The sequence below is a fragment of the Micrasema longulum genome, unplaced genomic scaffold (assembly GCF_059751315.1).
Source record: "Micrasema longulum isolate JH-2025_06_02 unplaced genomic scaffold, ASM5975131v1 h1tg000411l, whole genome shotgun sequence".
Lineage (NCBI taxonomy): Eukaryota > Metazoa > Arthropoda > Insecta > Trichoptera > Brachycentridae > Micrasema > Micrasema longulum.
The window spans coordinates 858,838-881,245 of NW_028277611.1; the positions used below are offsets into that span (position 1 = coordinate 858,838).

Genomic DNA, 22,408 nt, shown 5'->3' on the forward strand with positions numbered 1-22,408 from the left:
ACATTTAACTAAACAGTTCAATAAATAATAACTGTACTTTCAGAACATTAAAAAAATAATAATAGTAGATTGACATGACTTAGTGCATTTTCACTGATACATAATACCACCGCGGGGAATTCAAATTGAAGTCACATTGTACCTACTATAGTCACTTTGTTAAAAATGTTTTTTTTTTCTTTAATTAAAAAAGTTAGGTTATCATTTTGTCTAATTTACAGTACCTACATAAGGTATAATAATAATTAATTAGTAAAAAGAGAAAAGAAAGAAAAAAAAATGCCCCGTTTGCCCCTGAGTGAAGCATGTAGACATCACTTACTAGACACCTCCAGGATATCATGTCACCGATCAGCTATCTTACCTTTTCTCAAGTCAGTACTGCTCCATAAACTCAGCTGAATACATCCAAATATTGTTATTGATGGCCCCCAGTACGGCGTCCCTTGTCCTTTGGTGCTTTTTCCCTGAACGAATTTATATTATATTGACTTTTTACAGAACATATCTCGGCTTGTAGTGTAGATAGGACTTAGTGCGTTTTTGCAGATTGCAGAGTATTTTTTTAACAGTATAACTTAATCATTATGTAAAAACAGCCAAATTTTATAGTTAGTGCTTTTTCGCAGAACACCCACGTAATGATCTTTTATTATTTGTGGAGGACTACTTACTTAAAATTTCAAACTCAAATACCTCCATCTTAGCTAAGCCATGTTAGATGGAGATACAATGCTCTTGTAAATATGATCAGCGCGTTTGCCTACCAAACAAGAGGTCTCGGGTTCGATTCCCAATATGGTTGACATGAAATATTTATTTAAAAAGGCGTTTTCACACTAGAGTATTTCATAGATCCTGGACGGGTACCTGAAGCGTAAGACTGATCATATTATCTTAATGTGACATTTTTTAAAATCAAGATACGTTGCGATTGGTGTACCAATGCAGAGCCCTATGCACAGTTGTGGAAAGGTAATGATGACAATGAAATATAAATTAATAAATACCTTAACAATAAATAAATGGGCTACAATAAAATAATTTATCTGCTTCAAAATATTTCAAATCATAAAATTTGTGTTAATGTAGAGTTTGTATATCATTGCAATTCAATGTTTTTTTTTCACTATTTAATGTATGCATATACATTTTTTTCATTCCTTTTCCGCTCCTAATGGTGCATAGGTCACTGTATTTTTGTATTTCTTTGTAATTTCATCTTTTTTTTACTAATGAATAATATTAAATGTATTCATATACGTTATCATGGTAAAATCCGTCAACTCGTTAAACATATTTTATTTTTTTAAATAAATTATTAAAATAAATGGATTATTGCCTACTTAATACCTAAACCTTCAGCATAAATGTATTTTTAGTATAATCTTATCAAACATAACGTTTGTGTAAAATTGTTATCTCGATTATTTCAACAATTTTAATTCGTTGAAAAATTAGGCCTTGTTTAATATAAAAATTTTATATTAAAAAGGATTGCCAAATGCTTACTGCCAGCGCTCCTTTAATTGTTACTTATTTCAATCATCACCGTCCCCCTATTTACGCCCGATGGTGCATAAGGCACTACAATGAAACACCAAATGTAGCATACCTTGATCATCTATCACAACACGGACTATCTCTTCGTTCAAGTGACAAGAGAACCCTTTTAATACCCTTGCATCGCTCTTATTTTCTTGTCTCCTCTTTCACAGTAGTAACTGCTCGATTGTGGAATAATCTACCCACTAATGTTAGAGATGCCCCTTATTTATTTACATTTAAGTCAAGATTGAAATGTCGCTATCTAAATATTAAAGTTATTCCTTTATCCTTATTCTTTCTATTGCGTTTTTTAGTGTTACTTTTTTAAATTATTTTTATTTTTTTAATCTGTGTTTTTAATTTTTATCTAAAATTGTTAAATTCAATATCTCCATGTACTTGTAATTTTCTCAAACTAAACGGTTTAAGTAGGTAGGTAAAAATTGCCTTAAGGCAATATGCCCACCCTTATATGTATATAAACTGTTTATGTATATTAAGTGTTAAAATAAATTAAATAAATAAAAAATCATCTGTTTTATAAAGGTAATGTGATCAGTCTTACACTTCAGATAAAACAGACCCGAGACAGCAAAATATTGACGTGATACTATTTCCTCCACATACCCGAAAACCGTTTTAAAGACGGTGGGTCTTACCGTCGGTTTCGCTCAACTTTCCATTTCATATATCGCGATTTTAATTTTCTATTTTCACTTCCCCTTTCACTGTGAGTTAACCAAATTATATTAAAGGGCCTTTGTCGGATTTCGACATTTTTCCTCGTGTCCGTATTGTTAAATCAAATGGTCGAAAAAACTGTTTTTACTTTTATCAAATTCAGTTAAAAAAAGCATGTCCATTCAAGTATTTTTATAATTTAAAATCGTCACATTACATTTTTTTTTTTTTAAATTTCTTACTCCAAAACCTAAAGATAAACTCTATAATCATGCATCTAACACTGCGTAAAAGTTATTAACTACACTTATTTAATTAAGTCACCGTAAAAGGATTATTAAGAGGTAATACGTTTGACAATATCAACACCAAGGGTTTTAAAAGCTACGCTAATTCCATTTGAAGAGAAAGAATGGCATAAAATATATTTCAGATAGCGGGAGACAATGGCATTTTTGACAATGTGTAAAATTTACCAACCATTCTGCACATTCTCTCAAAGATCGGCATTTCGGCAAACATTATGGGTAAAATATTGCAGCGTTAAACCACCTTTCAAACAAATATTCCACGTTGACCCTGCCAGAAATTAAACTGTGGACCCTTAGTTTGATAGGCAAATGCCCTTGATATATTTTTTCAGGAATTTTACCTGAGAAAGCCATCGAGTCGAAAACGCTCTGCCTATCCACATACATAAATATATCACCCATACATGTAATCAAATAAGTACATTCACCAAATTGAATAAATGAATATTACTTTTACCGTTTAATATAATTTCGCACCTTTCATAAAAAGTTGGCGCATTTAAAACACTCGTTTCCAAGTATTTAAAATCAATAATTAAGAAATCTTGTCATTTGGGTCACAAGAAAACGGGTTTTTTCTCTCAGAAGAAAATTACAATAAATTACGTATTCAAGATGCTGAGGAATTGTTCATTTGTCATCAGTATCCATTCGACACCTAATTGATATCTTTTTTAGTATTTAAAAATGATTTTGAAAAATACACACGTTTTGGCCGGACTCAAATAACATTCTGAATCTGGAAGGTTATATTACATGGTATACTACTATACTCTATTTTATATAAATTTATTGATATTGTTTTAACTTTGCTGGAATTCCTCTCATCCATGCGCTTTGTAGCTGCACGATGATCGGTTATCTAGCTTTATTTTTTTATTTTTTATTTATTTATTCACACTCTTTATCAAAATACAATTCCATATTCACTTTGCCCAGCTAACAAGGGTACATACCCCGTTCCAAGCTAGGCAATTACATTTTAATATATTATAATACTTAACAAATTAATATAGAACACAGACAAACAAAATTAAACTTATTCGGATACATATTTTGATTCATATACATACAGACATACACATATATACACACATGTATATGTAAATATACACATATATACACATGTACATACACACACATGTACATACGCCCATGCGCATACACGTACATACATTTATAAAAACATAGACAATTTATGTATGTATAAATATATATTTTTTAAATTATTCCTTATTTTTTTATATTTTATTTTTGACATCCAGTAAGGTTCTCCAATCCGTGGCAATATATCAACTTTAAAATACCTTAATTTTGTAAACGGGGTCTAGAATTCCAATCGTCTATGCGCTTAGTAGCAGCAAGGCGTGTTGTAATCTTACTCCTTTTTACTATTCATATTATTATTATTTTGTAATACACTAAATTTATTTGTCAATTTTTAAAATGTGTAAATGGGGGCTAAATTTCTAACTGTCTATGCGCTCTGTAGCTGCAAGACGTCCTGTAATCTAGCTCCTATTTATTATAATTTTTGATTGATCTTAATTGAAAACGAGGAACTAGAATCCCAACCGTCCATGCGCTCTGCAGCTGCAAGACGTACTGGGATGTTTATTAATTGTACAGCGCCCTTGAGGTGATTTTCACAAAAATGGCTCTTTATAAATTATCCAACTATATATATATATATATATATATCTCAATAAAAACATAAGTAAGAAAACATTTATTGTAATATAATGAGTTATGAAAATATTATCAATATTAAAAACTTTGTGGTCAAATATTTTAATTAATGTTGGTAAATTTAAGCATTTAACTACTTACAGACTTTTTATGTCTACCGGTTTCGAGACGTGCTTGTCTCATCGTCAGGACACTCGCTGCATTGACATCCAAATGCTAAAATACACTTTCATTTTTGCCATCACCGTAGTATGACTTACGCCCCTCCCCTTCCTAACCCTACCACCACACATTTTGTAACATATCGCTACATATTATTAACCTTATTTTAGTGCGTGTTCTGAAATGGAGGTATTTGCATTTACTTTAACTCTGCATGTAATTAATGTATTTTTTCGTCAATACTATGTATACTACGGTGACGGTAAAGGTCAAAGTGTATTTCCGTATTTGCATGTTGGTGTAGTGAGTGTCCTGGCGAAGAGACGAGTACGGTTAATTATAAAAAAAATGAAGATGAGAAATATTAATTTTAATTGGTTCTACAGTTCTTTGTAACAATATTTCACTGTCTCTGATCTGGCGCCTAAGTAATGAATCGCATCAGCATTATCTCTTTACCTTCCATGTAACAAAATTGAACCAGTTACGCTACAATTGCAGTACCAAAGCGTTGACCTATGCACCAGATCTTAAAGAGGTAAAAAAACTACAAGCGGTCTATCAAATGAGGATCGAAGGGTCTAATTTTTATATTTAGAGTATATTTCTAGTACATATACTTTTGAAAAAACCTTAAATGACCGGCATTTCGCCATACAAAAAGTATAATTAAACCAGTCAGTGCCTGCGTCATTCCTTAGGTACACGAAGAAAAATATTCATATCTCGTTATTTTCGTAACCAATTTAACCCATTTTTCGCATGTATTTAGCCAAATATATGTTCTTTACAAAACAATATAATTTTTATATTGGTGTATCACGCTTGTTCTGAAGTTTGTGTTTTTTAACGATTGTTTGAAAAACTTCACAATAATGAAGTTTTTTTTTTTATACTTTAAATGTGTACAATTAAAAAAAAAAATTCATTTTACATGTTTTTTGACCATTTAAAAAAAATAAAACACTAATACATGTCTTTTGTAATCTGTAACTTTATTTTGCACTCACTGAGACTTTATATCATTCCTGAAGTACATGTATTTTAAGTAAATAATGCAAACTTAAGAAAAAAAAATTGTGAAAATATTTTCACTCTGGTACTGAGAGAGGTAAATTAATGTTTTAGTTGTCTGATTGTATTTACATTTACGCGATTTTTAATACTAATGCTTTGTAAGATCATAATGATTGAACTAGTAAAAAAATCCTAATTACGGTATCTTCAAACAAATAATGATGTAATCACCACAATCTACTAATATCGCAAAAAGATTGAAAAATGACACAGCAAGTCCGTACAGTGAATTTAAAAATCATTAAATCCAACCTAGTCTTTATCTTTTCAAAATGAAAGAAAACGTGAATTTTCTAAATGAAGTATTTCGCCATAGACACAAAAAACGTTGTAACTATTTTTGTTATTAAGTAAAAAATATGTATAGCGTAAATAAAAAGAAAACTCGACAGAATCTTTGAAATTTCATTCAATGGCCTATACAAGATAATGATTTACAAACTTTGAACAAAAATAACAGTGCTTATGTTTTTGTATTGAATTCGAAATTATGCAAAATGCTTAAACTCTAACTCCTGGCTGCCAAATTTGGATTTAAAATAGATAAATCTGTTTTCCATGATAATGCCTCAATAACTTGATCCCTGGACGTGTTTGCGAAGAGTTAAATTTACAGATTTCATAAATAGTAATGATTGCCAGACACAGGAAACACAAATACAACATGTGTTTCGTAAAGTGTGCCGTAATATGTGTGATGAGTGATGTGTCGATATGTTTCCATGTGTATTAATTAAATGCCTGCGAGGTGGGTAATGTCGGTTTAGCAAGCTGGCCATTAAACGAAGAAGCAGTTGAATAATACTTTAGTTGGATTAGTGATAATTGATTTATTCAACGGTGCGTTGGTAACGTTTACTTTGTGATCAACACAACATGTGAGAATTTAAAGGTTAATATTTATGTTTTTAATGTGTTGTTGTTCATATTTTTTCTCGGTAGGATAGATATCTAGAAACATCAATACGTTCGCGTGGACTTAGACCAACTTTTTGAGATTTCGTGCGTTTCAGAATAATACCTTTTTGATTAATTCAATTTCTCTACTGATATTTCGTGAAAGAGCTGCATTTTTATTCCACTTTTATTCATAATTTTCACCGAGGACTTTCAAATTTTATTTATGGAAAGATTACGAAATGTAATAGATATAAAAGTAGTATTCTTAAATGAAAAACAATAATATGTCACACATAAGTTACTGTTCTTCAATTCTTTTTTTATGTGACGAAGGAGAAATTAAAAAAATATACATATTCTTTATAACAAGGCGATGAGGATTATATTTTTTTAAATTATTTTTTTAAATGTTTTCAAGAATGCACAAAGAAATTGGCTTGCTCACAGTAAAGCAACAAATTAAATATAATCACATTGATCCAAAAAACGTATTATTTATAAAATCTTATTGTAGCATTATTTTTCTTTTTCATTATAACCTAGCTAAATACTAGTCACTTTATGTTTATGTTAAATTATTCTCAATTTTAATTTGTTATATTTATATTTAGAACATAAAGTTTTCTCACTTCAATTTGTTATCTTTTATTTGTCATCTTATATTTGTATGTTTCTTTCTTACTTTTTTGCAGTTTAAAAAAATAATAAAAAAAGTTACTAATTTGTTTGGTTTAAATTATTTAGTTGAATTATATAGTTATATAACATAGTAAATTGTTCACTGTTATGATTATTTCTGTAAAACTTTTAATTGTAAAAGGTTATTTGAACCGTTGATAAATAAAAAAATAAATAATGAAGCAATTTTTCTACATAAAATAATTAAGGGGATGAATAAAATAAAAACAATAATAAAATTTAACCAACAATGTCATACATGAAACAAGGGGTAAAAAAATGACAAGATTACCGATGACGAGAAAAACAGAATCTCAAAACTTATTGTACAAGGAATTGAAGCTGTACAATCAGTTACCTGAAGAAATAAAGGAAATGGAAAAAATCTAAAAATTAAAAATTAATTTTAAAAAATGTTATTAAGAAATTTTGATAAAAAAATTGCATTATTATGAAAAGTTTATATTAGTTTATAAAGCACAAATAAATAAATAAAGCCAACTTACCCGGGCCGTAGCGCGCATTCAAAAATTGTTAACCAGCGGCCCCCTGCTATGGTTTTAATAAAATTTAAATATAAGACATGGTACGAACAAATCCATCAAATACTTGAAGATGGACATGTCAAGAGAAGGAATAATCGGCGTGCGTGCATAAGAAGATGTATGAATGTAAAGGAAGCGAGGTATGTATGCAAAGCCAGAGTGACATTGCGTTCTATTCTCTCTGCCTTACCCATACGGGGAAACGGCGTGATGGTTTGTTATTCTTTTTGTTATTTAATTGAATTTATAAATTAATAAATAAATGCGTTTTTATTATGTGACTTCATTGAATTTGCACAAAAAAGGTTAAAAAATAATGGTCCTCTCATCAATGATCAAACAACCTTTCAATATAGCCCATTATACGATGTAACATTGTAATGGTAACCCTATACCTATTAAACTCAAGTCCGTCCCTTCATCCTCTCCCTCTCTTTTTTCAACTATTTCTTCCATATCATAAAATAATTTCATAAACAAGTCAGTGCATTTAAGGGCTGCTAATTAAAACGCATGGAAAGTTGGTTTTATATTTTTGTGCAACGACGAAGAGACGGATACGTCTCGAAACCCGTAAATATAGAAAAGTCGGTAAGTGATTATATGTTTACAAGTATTCAATGACATTAATTATTTAAAATTATGCCACAGAAGTACTATAGTTTCGGTAGCAACTGACACAACAGACTGCCAAACTGGTTGGATTAAAAATTATAGGTGTTTTTCTTATTGTATCTTTGTGTATATATATATGATATACTTAATGCGTTTCGTCTGGCTGTACCGATTGCCAATGTTAGAAGTAAAACAGCCCTGAACAGATGTATGTGTTGACGAGTGTATTGTTGATTCATGAATATATAATAATTACTGCCATATCTCTATTAAAGAATAAATTATTTGTGGGCAAACGTCACCCAAGGTCATTTGTTACTTTAAATACATTAAAATCTTATCAGTGGAAAGTAAGCATCGCATATTTTTTCAGTTCTAAATTTCAATCAGATTTATTCGCACATTTTTATCACGTCAAATAGTTTTCAATTAATGTTAGAAAATATAAGTATTCAACCACTTTAAAGACCACTGTATGAGATTGCTTCGGGAATAAATGCATAACATCGCTTTTTTTTTGTTTTCATTATTATCCATATACGTATATCGTGTATGTGTATGTCATCACTGTCATACGTATTATTATATAACTTTTGATTCCATTTTCGACATGTATTATAAATTTTTATAATTTTTATTTTTCTATTATTATTTTGTTTATTGTTTTGATTTTTTTGCATATTGTTTTGATTACCTGTATATTGTTTTAATATGTAAATAAATATTTTTGATTTATATATCGAAGAGTACCGACTTAACACGGAATTTTCTAACAAGTCAGGACATAAAAAACATATAATTGTGTCTATGTAAAATTGTGTATTTTGTGCATTAAAAATAAAATAAAAACTTTCCGACTTTTTATGACTACCGGCTTCGAGACGTACCCTTCTCTTCATCAGGACATGACTTATTTGATCTTCCTCGTTTTCAAAATACACGAACATTTATACCGTTCATCTTTTTAGTCCTTTTTGAGTCTGTTTGCTCTACATGTCCAAATGAATGCAGCTCACTTTTCTTTATTTTATGAATAATTCTCATCGCAACATTGCGTAGGGGAGACGAAGGAAAGTTAAACCGTTTTTACATTACCTACTATATCTTAGCCTAAATAGACCTATCATAATGAATTTTTTTAACGTAGCCAATTTTATACTATATAATCTTAATAAAATAGCGGGAAAAAAAATCAGAATCAATGAGAAAATCGACTAAAACTGAAAAAAACTCCATGTGTTACAACTCTCCCAGTACCGAAGTAAGTTGAAACAGAGGTTAAGGTAAGTTGTGACAGTTTGTTATTTGGGAATTATAATATCACGTCAGCGTTTACGTAATACGAATCGAATAACAAGCCATCAAAATACTGGCCAAAAACATACTTTTGGTATTTTTTTCCATCCACATGTCGTATACACACAACCACCCCCTGTAGACAGCTGTTGCCGACTCCATCAAGTGACACGTCAAAAAAATAATAAATGCGTGATGTTGCCAGTTCGCCATCGATCATGGATTTTTCTAAATCACCATGTTTCAACTCTCCTCTGTTACAACTCTCCTCGGTCTCCCCTACTGTACAAAATTCGACATTTGTGCACTTGAAATTCGTCGTTTTATCACATAATTGCATCCCTAAAATAAATTTTAAACATAACCCAAAAAATATTAAAATATATTCCCTATTCACGTCAGTACAAATAACCGGTGTTCAAACCTTATGAATGTAAATATTTTTATAACTAACCGTACCGGTCTCTTCGTCAGGGCACTCACTAAACTAACATGCACATACTAAAATATATTTATACCTTTACCATCACCGTAGTTTACATAATATAAACGAAAAACTAAATAAATTACATGCAAAGTTAAGGGGATACAAACACCACCATGTCCGAACATGCACTAAAACTAGGTTAATAATATTCAGCTATATGTTGCAGAATGTGTGGGAGTGGGGGTAAGGAAGGGGGGGGATAAGAGGTCAAACGTCACATGATTGGTTAATTTTTGTTACACGAAAAATATTTGCATGTGGGCGTACTGAGTGTCCCGATGAAGAGACGGGTACGTCCCGAAACCGGTAGACATAAAAAGTCTGTGAGTGGATAAATACATATATTTACCAAACTAATTAAATGATTGATCACAAATGTAATGCTTTAAACAAAGAATTGTTGTTAAAGGTGCTCCTTTTTTTTGTTGATACAAATAATTTTTATTTTTATTTGGAATACCGCAAAAATAAATTTCGTGTTAAAATTTGTAAGCAAAATACTTTTTAAAAATTTAAAACGCAACTTCTTTATTGGGCTCTCAAATTTCTTATAAAAGTATCCTAAGAACTATGCAATTGATAGGAGGAATGATAAATATTATTACAACTGTGCAGATCAATTTTAATTGCTTTAATTATTTGTATCAATGTAACTATACGCTTGACTTTTAAAATGAATTATTTTCAATTTTTAAGGTTATTTTTTTCAAAATTGAATCATGTTTAAAGTGCGCTAAATTAAGTCGGCTTTGTGATAATATTAGCATGTATTTGTTTTTTTTTTAAATCAGCAACATAAAAGTGTACTAAAGGTCGTGTTTGATTATTTTTTAATCAGAATTTAAATAAATATGGTAAGGTACTTACCTATGTCAAATGTCACTTTGATAAAATATTGAATTTTATTTTTCACTATACACCGGAAACAGCGTGCCGCGCGTCGTGGATCGGAAAATAAATTATTCAAATGTATTAAACTAAATTAAATATTCTAAATTTATGAGTGATGTTTAAGTAAGTTTAAAGTCAAATAAATGAATCGTGTTATGGCGTGCGTGTTGTAGATTTGCTTGATACGGCGAAGTAAGAATGAAATACTATATATTGTGAACACGAATTATGCTAAGAAAATGGAAATCGGAATGTCTTTCAATGCTCAGACAAGTTAATGTATTATAACACAAACAATTATAAAATATTAACATATTACAACAGAGATGAAGAACATTTCAGAAAAGGTAATATAGAAGTCTAGGCATCTACAGGGCTTATGACCTGTCAATGGCTGATTTAAGTTGCCACTTTACACACTGTGTAACATTCACCATTCTGCCTATATTTAAACATCTATATTCCTTCAATTCTTTCATCTATTGATGTTTGTGAAGTTAAAGAGCTGAAAACTTTATTTATGCAGGTGAGATTCATATAATTGAATTATTTCACCTACGTACTGGGCAACGCCTGAGAATGTTATTTTTTCAATTTCTATACTTTTTCATGGATCAGGTGGATTTATCAACAAAATTTTCATGTTCTTCATCTTCATTTTCATCAAATGTTCTTCATCTCTGTTGTAATATGTTAATATAAACAGTTCCCCAGGGAGTTGAATCCAGTCCTTGTCTACAGAAATTTGGACAAACTCAAAATATTGTTGATAAATTACCTGGTCCATGAAAAAGTATAGAAATTGAAAAAATAAAATTTTCAGGCGTTGCCTAGTATGTAGGTGAAATAATTCAATAAGATGAATCTCACCCGCATAAATAAAGGTTTCAGCTCTTTAACTTCACAAACATCAACAAATGAATAAATTGAAGGAATATAGATGTTCAAATATAGGCAGAATGATGAATGTTACACAGTGTGTAAAGTGCCCACTTAAACCAGCCATTGACAGGTCATAAGCCCTGTAGATGCCTAGACTTCCATATTACTTTTTCTTAAATGTTCTTCATCTCTGTTGTAATATGTTAATATAAACAGCTCCCCAGGGAGTTGAATCCAGTCCTTGTCTACAGAAATTTAGACAAACTCAAAATATTGTTGAATTATTAAATAATTTAATATCTTGTAAACTTGTTTCTTCTTTTTCTTTTCATTCTTCTTATCAGCACCTAATAGCGATGTACTGAAGTTTTTTTGAAGATACGAGTAAATGTTCCAAAAAGTAAAATAATGGAAAAATCAGATGGATATCGTCATAACAGTAAATGTTTCAGCTCTTATCATCATCATTCCTTTTTTGCATAAAATGGTGCATAGAGCACTGCATCAGTACACTTGCAGCGTATGTTGATCATTTTTTTTACATGAAGGTAAGATGATTAGTATTTCACTTCAAGTACCAGTCCAGGGACTATGAAATATTCTTGGGTAAAAACATTCTTGTAAATAAATGTTTCATATCCAACCATGTCGGGAATCGATTTTTAAACCTCTTGCATGGTAGGCAAACGCGCTGACCATTACACCACGGGCCCGACTAAATTATATAATTATGGCGTTTAAACAATGAAATTAAACAAATATCAGCTCTCAACCCCAACAAATGGAAGAATTGAAGAAATGTGGCTGTTAAAACATAGACAAAGTGGCGGAAGGAAGGTCCCGGGTTTGATTCCCGGTGAGGGCACAAAAATCAAATATGTTTTTTTTTCAAGCCTGGGTGTTCTGTACTGTAATCCAACACTACTATTGGGCCTTCTGACCTGTTGTAATGCAAAAAAAAGTAAACGTTACACTGTGAGTAAAGTGATTACTTAAACCAGTCAACGACAGGTCACGAGCAGTGTAAATGCCTAGAACTCCATATTGTCTTTACTTAAAATGTTCTCCGTCTCTGTTGTTATTTGTCATTAAATTATTATCATTCATAAAATAAAACAAATCCTTCTTTTTACTTGGGTTGAAGTCGGTAAAAGCTAGTTTTTGACACCTTTTTTGTTTAATTGAGTTGTCTTTTTCCAAAACTAGTATTATGGTTACGTTAGATCCCAGCGTTCACAAAAAAACATTGCATGAAAAAAAAAACATTAAAAAATTCAAGCAAACATCTTCAAACGTTGTCTAAAAGTGCTAAAAATCGATCTAGGTTCCATATTTGTTTAAAAGAATCGAATTAGGTGTTTACATGCGTATAACAAGAACGAATCGAATAAAATATTTCGTTTATTTTCTGGCAGAGAATTTTTCATTGTTGTCAAGGAAGAAAGTTTAACCTCATTGGCAATTCGTTTACAATAGCGGTTGTATCATAAGTACATAATACATTTTGGTATATTCTGCTTTCACTCTTCTCTCTCTCTCTTCACCTGCGACCTTTATTGTGATTGGCTCCTGTCGCATAACCGCCTAACGCATCTCGAAAGATCAACCTTCTACACCTTTCCACGCCTATGTACTCCTATGAAGTATTCCGTTATGCAATAAGGCAGAATAATGGATGAAGCGGTCATAAAATAACCGAAACGAATGTAACGTTACAAATTACTTTCGATGATTTTGTGAAGTAACCGACGCGCCCAGGCGACACGCGACACACGAGATCTAATAGTTTACATGAATGAGAAGCGTACATGAAAAGCCGTTTACACGTGGACAATATAATATTGTTTTGTCCCAGGACTCGATCGTTGTCCACGTGTAAACAGCAATTTGTTGGACAAAAAAAAATCCGAGACATTGCCACGGAGACAGACGGGCAGGCTATCTCCGCAGAACGTGATTAGCTCGACGTGAACGTGTAGCTCCCGTACGTTTTTTCTGCCGAAAAGGGAGGAAGAAAAATATGTTAATAATGTTAAAAAAAAAAAAAAATTTTTTTGTCGAAAAACCTATTTTTTTTAATGTTTTTTAAAATTGTGTGTAATCGTAAAATGGAATAAAATCTTATTATTTTTGGACTAGCATCCCTTCAATATACAACAAACCCCTACCACTTCCCTACCCAGCCGCTTCCTTCGTTTGCTTCCAGTGCGTATAGCTTCGTTATTCAAATACGTTTTTTTCCTCAATTTTTTTAATGGGAAATGGTCTTCATACAAACGTTCAAATAGGTACCTACTTAATAAAAAATTAAAGCCTATAAATTCTTTGAACGAACGCAAAACGCGTTTGATTGCTATTTTTTTATAATCTGTCGCCATATTTGGCACTAAATTTGAACGTTATATACCAAGTTTCAACAATAGTTTGCATAAATTGCTGTTTGTCAATATACGAGCACATATTATAACGATATATGTGGATCCGTGCATAGTTCACGAACAATAAACTCAACAAAGCTTATGCTTTCCAATTGACGATAAAATCAAAAGTAGTATTCATCAATTTGAGAGTGAACGTCGAATTTAATGAGGTTCTCTGCTAGATTAATAATGTTGAGTAAACTGTTACGGAATATCTTTTGTCCAGGAATCTGGTCATATTTCACACACAGCACTATACCTACTCTTTATTCAACCAAGTCATGTTCAAATAACGGCTTTTAAATGAACTTAAAAGATTAAAAACATAAGTCAAAGAAACATGTATATATACATGTAGTAAATCAGCCCTAGAATACGTGTCTATCTACTGTCATGTACAAGTATTAAAAAGAAAAAAAACGGTTAGGTCCGTAGAACGAACGGACGACGAAAAATCTAAAATAAAAAATGTATGACGAAGAATTGTAAATATGGCGAGAATAAATGGTAACGTGGGACGAGGGAATTCGGAAGTCGAGAAAGCTAGGTCCATCTTCTTTGCCTACCCCGAGGAAGTAACGTAATGATAGTGGTAATAGTAGTGAAAGTATTTCCGAAGAATTATTTTTTTGACGTGTCGATTTTTTGGCCAAAACTGAGTGTAAATAATAATTTATCGGACAGATAAGTAGGCTAAACTGAAAGAGAAATTGTATTTTTAAAGTCAATAAGGATATTTAGAAGAAATGTATTTATACAAATTTTTTTAGTGAAATTGTTCATAAATATGTTCTAACAAAAATGTGTCATGTTTGGCCTAGACAATCATTGTGACTCCAGGTTTCGTGACTTTATTCTATTTCAATTTTAACGGTCACAAACAAAGGTCAACATTTAATCAAATTGTGACGTTAAAGGGGCGTGGCCATTGCAATGAGCCGTTTTCGCGGGTATTTAAAGTTATAAACTTAAAGTTTTTTTAAAAAGTGATATTTCCCTATTTTTTTAATATTTTTTTTTTGCACCAAAACAGGTCAGAAAGCCCAATTACTGTGGTGAATTACATCACAGAACACCCAGGCTTGAGAAAAATCATATTAAATTTTTGTGTTCTCACCAGGAATCGAACCCGGAACCTTCCACGTGTGAGTCAAGCGTCTTGACCACTACACCACGGAGGCCGCCAAAGTTTTCTGAAAAAGTGATATTTCCCTATTTGGTTTTATATTTTTTTAGAGGTACATTATTTTTGATATGTGCAATTTTGTATCTTCGTATATATTTCTTGAGAATCAGTCTTCGTACAATACTATTGTTTACTACTCTCCCAAGCAAATTGTACGTCTCATAATAATAAGAAGTGTGTGTACGCCCTCAGTCTTAACTGTGAATATCCGACGCCCATACCATACTCAATATACGCGCATCCTATATAAAACTTAAGTAGATTGACGTAACGTGAACACCATAAGTGGAAGTCCAATTATTCTTTCACTTAAATTTGACATGATAACGATTATTTTGCACACTCATAATATAAAAGATGGTTAGTGTCCAATCTTATATAATTTTTTAAACTATAATTTATTTATCTTTCTTTGATTATTTTTTAGTTTTTTTATTTTTCACTGTCGTACAAGGTATACACCTAATCATGTATTTACTTTTAAAGTAAAATGAACATTATTTTATTTTTACATTATAAATTTTAATTTTTTCTATTCACTCATATCAAATACACACTTACCCTGTCCCTAACCTACCCTCACACCCATATACAATCACACACATATTCACATACCTACCAAAACCACACTCCACTTTTTACACATGCATCCTCACACAAAAAAAAAACTCACACACATGCACTTCTATGAATTATATCTAACTGATTTGGCTTTGTTTATATTTTTTTTTATAACGTTGTGTATATTTTTTTGTATTGCTGTTGTTTTTCTTAATGAACAAAATTAAAAATTAAATTAAAATCAAATTAAATTAGTATCCGAAAATTGTTTCTTAGGAGGCAAGATTAAAAAATGATCTTTGTTAAAATCTTCAGACTATTTTACTTTAATAATAATTATTGATAACTTCGTAGCGCCATTTTCGTAATATAATACCTAAAGGCGCTTTACAAAGTGATAATATAAAGATATAAATTTAATTTTAACTTTTTAATTTAAGAAATATAATGTACTTTGTCACCATATGCTAAGAATTTATTCAAATGATTTAGAGAACAAGTGGGTTTTAAGTTTCTTCCGAAACATCACTTTACTATCACAGTTTCGGACCTCTGCTGGGAGGACATTACATGCCGTAGGGCCTGCGACCGCAAATGCGCGTTCGCCAAATTTAGTACGCTGTTTGCGTAGAGATATAAAAACTTTTCCTTTCGACGTTGATGTAGCTGATTTAAGCGTAAGACGTATTTATTTTTAATATATTTTCTTTATTGTAATTTACCGCAAAGAACGGCCAATAATATTTACAGTACGAATGTTGATGAATGCAGAAATAGAGGAAGACCGAGAAAGACATGGCATGACCAAATCTAACAAATACTTAAAGATGGACATATCAAAAGTCGGAAAAATCGACGCGCGTGCATGAGATGATGTATGAATGTACAGTAAGCGAGATCTGTATGCAAAGATAGAGTGATGTGGCGTTCTATGCTCTCTGCCTATCCTTACGGGGAAACGGCGAGATGGTTTTTTGTTTGCAATTTACTGATTTATTCAAAAGTGTCATTTTACATTGGAAAATTTCGTAGTCCCTAGACTGGTACCTGAATCGTAAAACTGATCATCTTACCTTCATTTAGTAAAAATGATCAAGATACGCCGCAATTTGTAAACCAATACAGTGCCCTAAGCACCATTAGGTGCGGAAAGGGAATAATGATGAATTAACCGAAATATTTCCATTTTGGGGCGAATTTTTAACAAATTGTAAATAACCACCATTAGAAAATGGGAATCGAGTTGGGATGAAGCAGGGTTCGAACCTCAGTCCTTTGATCCGTGAGTCCGTGACATAAGCCACGGGACCACAACCCGTTATTCATATCTATGATTTAACTTTTTTTTAAATTTTATTTTTAATTATGAAGCAGCAGATTAAAAAAACAAATATACTATCATAAGTTAACTTGTGCATCGATAATACTTTTATTATTTTCTTTTAAACCTTGTTTAAAAGAAAATAATAAAAGTATTACGAACAAACTTGCTGTAATGCCACTATTTTCATAAATTAATTGTCAATAAACCTAATCCCTAACACACGAGTACAAAATATGAAAATATTTACTTTTTTTTGTGCATATATATATACTTGAGTATTAATAATGTGTAATGAATTTTTACAATAATTTACAAATTAAATTTGATTTATATATGTATTTTATGAGTGTTTACGTCATATATATACAAGATTCATATTTATATAATTGAATAAGTCTTTTTTTTTTGTTATTTGAATGTTTCTATATCATTTGTAAATACTATTTGTAGACTAAATAAATTATTTGCCATTTTTTAGTTCTTCCAATGCGTTTATTTTCAATTTTACATTTATTTGTAGAAATTAAATCAGAAAACTCATCCCTATTATTTGAAAATCAATGTGTTATTCTCTATTTGAATATTGGTGCGTAAAAAAAAACAATAAATCTATATTTAAGAAATGCAAAGTGATTTCTCAACCATTAAAATTCTTCAAGTCTTCATTTACGAGTACTAATGCGATTACAATCTTACCTGTGAACACGAGTCATTATTGACTGCTATATAAATATGACCTTAATTCACCCACATGATTGTTAATTAATAGAGATTGTAAAATGAAGAGTCGAATGTAGGTTTGTTAGGTTTATTGTCTGTGATATTAAGTAATGTTTATTCACGTACATTATTATTCCTAGTCTTCAGTCAATATAACTGTGGTTTTATTTTGATATTTACATCTATTATTATTCTTAATCTAAGAGGTGGGGGTTAGTGCTATTCAAGCTCCGGACGTCACTGCAACCTGTGAAGACGTATTGTGACGGGTCCCCGTGAATAGTTCTCGCCCTCTTAGCCCAGGTCTATAAAGAGCCTGGCTACTGTGTGGAAGGCGACAGTATACATTTTGCGAAATCTCCGCCTCCAAACCCAGGACTATTAAGAACCTGGCTACTGTATGGAAGGCGAGAGTTTACATTTTGCTAAATCTCCCCCTCCAAGCCCGGATCCATAAAGTATCTGGCTTTAAGTTAAGGGGCGAGCTCTTTAATATCTTCAGGTTTAACCAGTGGTGCCCCGAGAATGAGGGTCTTTTTATGATGTCAAACATCACATTCACAAATAATGTGTATAGGTGTTTTCTCATCTGCACTGCAGAATCTACATCTAGAAGTTTTGGAAAGGTTCATTCTAGCAAGGTGTTTGTTTGATCTGCAGCGCCCTGTAAGGGCTCTAGTAATAACCCTCACTTGATTTTGGCTGAGCTTTTTTGGGTCGAAGGCAAACCTTTGCGAGTTCCTTCTTATCAGTCCCTTCACATGGTGCTGACCAGGTACTTTTTACCAAAGCATAACGCTCTGTTTCCTGGCTCATGACCTAAGCTCGTTACGAAGAGCATATTAGGGCAACCCACAGTGGGACTCAGAGCTTATTGGGGCTGTCTCAATGTCACACTGTTATACAACTAAGCGCCCGTAGGCATTCCAAAGTTAATTAAGAATTGATATTGACAGAGTTCAGTGCTTTTAAAGCAGCCTGACTGTCTGAGAGAATATGAATTATTTTGTTTTTGTATTGTCTACGCAAGTTTTCATGTGCGCAGGCATAGATAGAATAGAATTCTGTTTGGAAGGCAGTGAAATAAAGCCCTAGACTAATAGAAAACCTTTTCGCGGGTCAAGTCCGTGTATTCCGGCACCTGTTTGTCCATTTTTTTAGAGCCATCAGTGTACCACACAATGTTTCTTTCTCTGTAGGGTAGGGGGCTGTTGGGCAGCCGTTGTTCCTTATTAGGTATCTATTAGCACCATAAAATGATTTTGGAAGTTGAATTTTATAGTCATTACATCCGATGGCATAGTTGACATCGGATTATCGATGAGGTTTTGCTGCAAATTCCTCAGTTATATTTACATCTAATCAAAATGTATATTTTAAAAGGTGACAAATATATTACTATTTTTAGTATAATAGATAATTTATAAAGATAAATTTTCACAATATTATACCTTTAGGTTGCCTTACAAAGTCATTATACAAATATTGATTTTAATTTTACTTAAAATTTTAATAAGACTATTTATTTTGTTATCTTGTTCTTATAATTTTACCCAAATATTTCAACTGTTATGATGTCATTCGCAATCAGTTGTAATCATAAATACTATAGATAATTTACAGAGCACTTGTATTTTTGTCACTAAAATCACAGTTGTAAAAAAAAACAATGATTCAAAATTTTATCAAGCTTGTGATTCACCAGTACCTATTAACAATTTGGCCTAGTTTTTGACTAAAAAAAAGAAAACTGATGCGTGGAAAATATATCTTAATATTTAAATAATTAAATTTGTGGTCAAACGTTTTAGTAAATATAATAAAATATTTCAACTTATCACTTACCAACTCTTCTATATCTACCGGTTTCAGGTCAGGTCACCAATGAAACCAATATGTAAACCCACTATACACCTTCGCATAGTTGTTGCACAAAAACAAAAAAAACAACGTGTCTTGCTTGTAGTTAGCAACAATTTATGTCAGAAGAATATCAAGAATTTTTGATATTCGCGTCAAAAAATAAATAAGGTGTCTTCACAATAACAATTTCTCCGAATTTAAAAATCACCAAATCAATTTTAATCATGGCTTAATTAAAAAAACGGGAGTTAAAATCTTAAATACAAATAATAAAAGATTGAAAGTAAATAATATGGAAATAATTCACATCAGAAAGGCTCATATTATATAATGTTTCTTTGATCAGTAATCAAACAACCCTTCAATATAGCCCATTAAACGATGTGCCAATGTAATAGTCATCTACGCCACTATTTCATCCACTCCCTCTTTTTTCAACTATTTCTTCCACAATATCAAACATTTTCATAACCTCATCGGTGCATGTAAAGATTGCCTACTAAAAGCATGGCACGTTTGCTTGATATTCTTGTGCAACAACTATGACGAAGATGTATAGTGGGTTGTGCGTGATGGTTTAACTGGTGTCCTGATGAAGAGACAGTTACGTCTCGAAACCATTATACATATAAAAGTCGGTAAGTGTAATATCCAAATATTTAATAACATTTAGAAAATAAACCCGACTTTAACTACTACCACTACTACTATCACACCATTTCCCAATAAGGGTAGACAGAGATAATGGACCGCCACACACGTTTATCCTGGCATACATTCCTAGCTTCTTCCACTTTCATACATGCCCTTCAGTTCCAACTGCTTTTGACATGATCAGACTGAGATTTTGGTTTATCTGATTATGCCACGTCTTCCTTGGTCGACCACGTCCCATGTTACCGTTCATTCTCTATTTACATACCTGTTTTACCATTCTTTCTACGTCCATTCGTTCTACATGACCAAACCGTCTCAGAGACCCTTTCTCAACCTTATTACTTATACCTAACTTAGATTTGCACTCTCGCCTGATTTAATCATTCGTAACCCTGTCATATAATTGATTACTAATAAGAAGAAAAACAGAATCTCAAAACTCATCGTACAAGGAATTAAAGCTGTACAATGAGTGACCTCAAGAAATGGAAAGGATTAAAATATTTCAAAATAATTTTTAAAACTGCTTCTCGAAAAAACTTGATAAAAAGGTGAAATTTTATTAAACGTTTATATCAGTTTTTAAGATGTTAGAACTAACTTAAACCGACCAAGAGATCGATAATAGCAGGTAATAAAAATAAAACTCTTTAATTATTTTTTTCATGTAAATTCGCATATAGTCATAATCATAAGTTTTTCTGGGTTATTATGCCGGTTTAATTGTACGGTTGATGTAATTTGTGTAGATTGATGGTCAAATCTTACCTTCCCTGACAATGCTGAAAGTAAGCAGTACCATGGAATAAACCCTCTTCAAAATCGAAGAATAATGTAAGACCAGTTTTTTTTATATAAATTCATAAATAATATAATTGATTACCCTAATTAACTTGAAAGAATTCCGTTCCGTGTGCTATCTAGACCGAGAAGACAAAATCCAAAATTTTACTCAGACAAAATGTCAACAAACTATTTGAAACAATTTACAACACCTTGAATATGCGAGCAATATAACAATAGATTTACCGAGGCTGATATTTGTTATGACAAAAATCATAGAAATATTGAAAGAAGCAGATATTAAATGAAGTTTATTATTATATAGAAATTTTTCAATTCTTAAATTTTAAATTAGTCATATTTAACATAATTTTAATCATTGTCTTAAGTGTACACAATTTTTTTGATGTACTTTTTTGATGATTAAAGTAATTTAGTTAATTTTGATGTGAATTAAAATATATAACCCACTACCCGAATTTTATGGATAGGTTTCCGCCAACGGCAACGTTGCGTCGCCAGTGTATTAATTGTGTGTAATCCAGATAATGAATGTATCATTAAATGTGTTTTTGTTTTCATTTCGTAAATTGGACACGATTTTCACCGCTTCTCTGTGAAAGTAATGAATGCAAATACATTGATTCAATTAATTTGTCTAGTGTATGGGTTTGATTTGTTTCAATTTATCCAATAGGATTATTCCATTGAATTCAAATACTTTTGCATTTAGAAGGCTTATTCGTATTACAAATACCCCATTAGTTTATAATTATTGTTATTTCATCAAATCGAATAAATATAAAACAATTACAAACACTTTTTTTTTCTACCTACCGGTTTCAATGCTACAAAATATTATTTATCGAGATATACTTAACTAATGAATCTTATCCTATTGAATTTTACAGTGATTACTTATAATTACATCAAAACATATTTAGCTATAAAATCAAGTCTTTTTGTAATGTTGTTTTTGTTGAGATGGGAAGTGGAAGTAAGATGGATACGATCATTAAAACTAGACAGGAGTGGACTAAAAGAAATATTGTTAATTTTCTTATTATGAATGGCCATTTCAATTTCTGAGATTCCCATCATCATAAATCCGTGTCCGCTCCCTAGTTGGATC

At 31.4% G+C, this 22,408-nt stretch overlaps 1 protein-coding gene across 4 annotated transcripts in view; it reads left to right on the top strand.

Moving 5' to 3' along the window:
* Positions 1-22,408, top strand: part of Pgant9 (polypeptide N-acetylgalactosaminyltransferase 9) — a 647,455-nt gene that overhangs the window by 210,350 nt on the left and 414,697 nt on the right. The window lies entirely within an intron of this gene.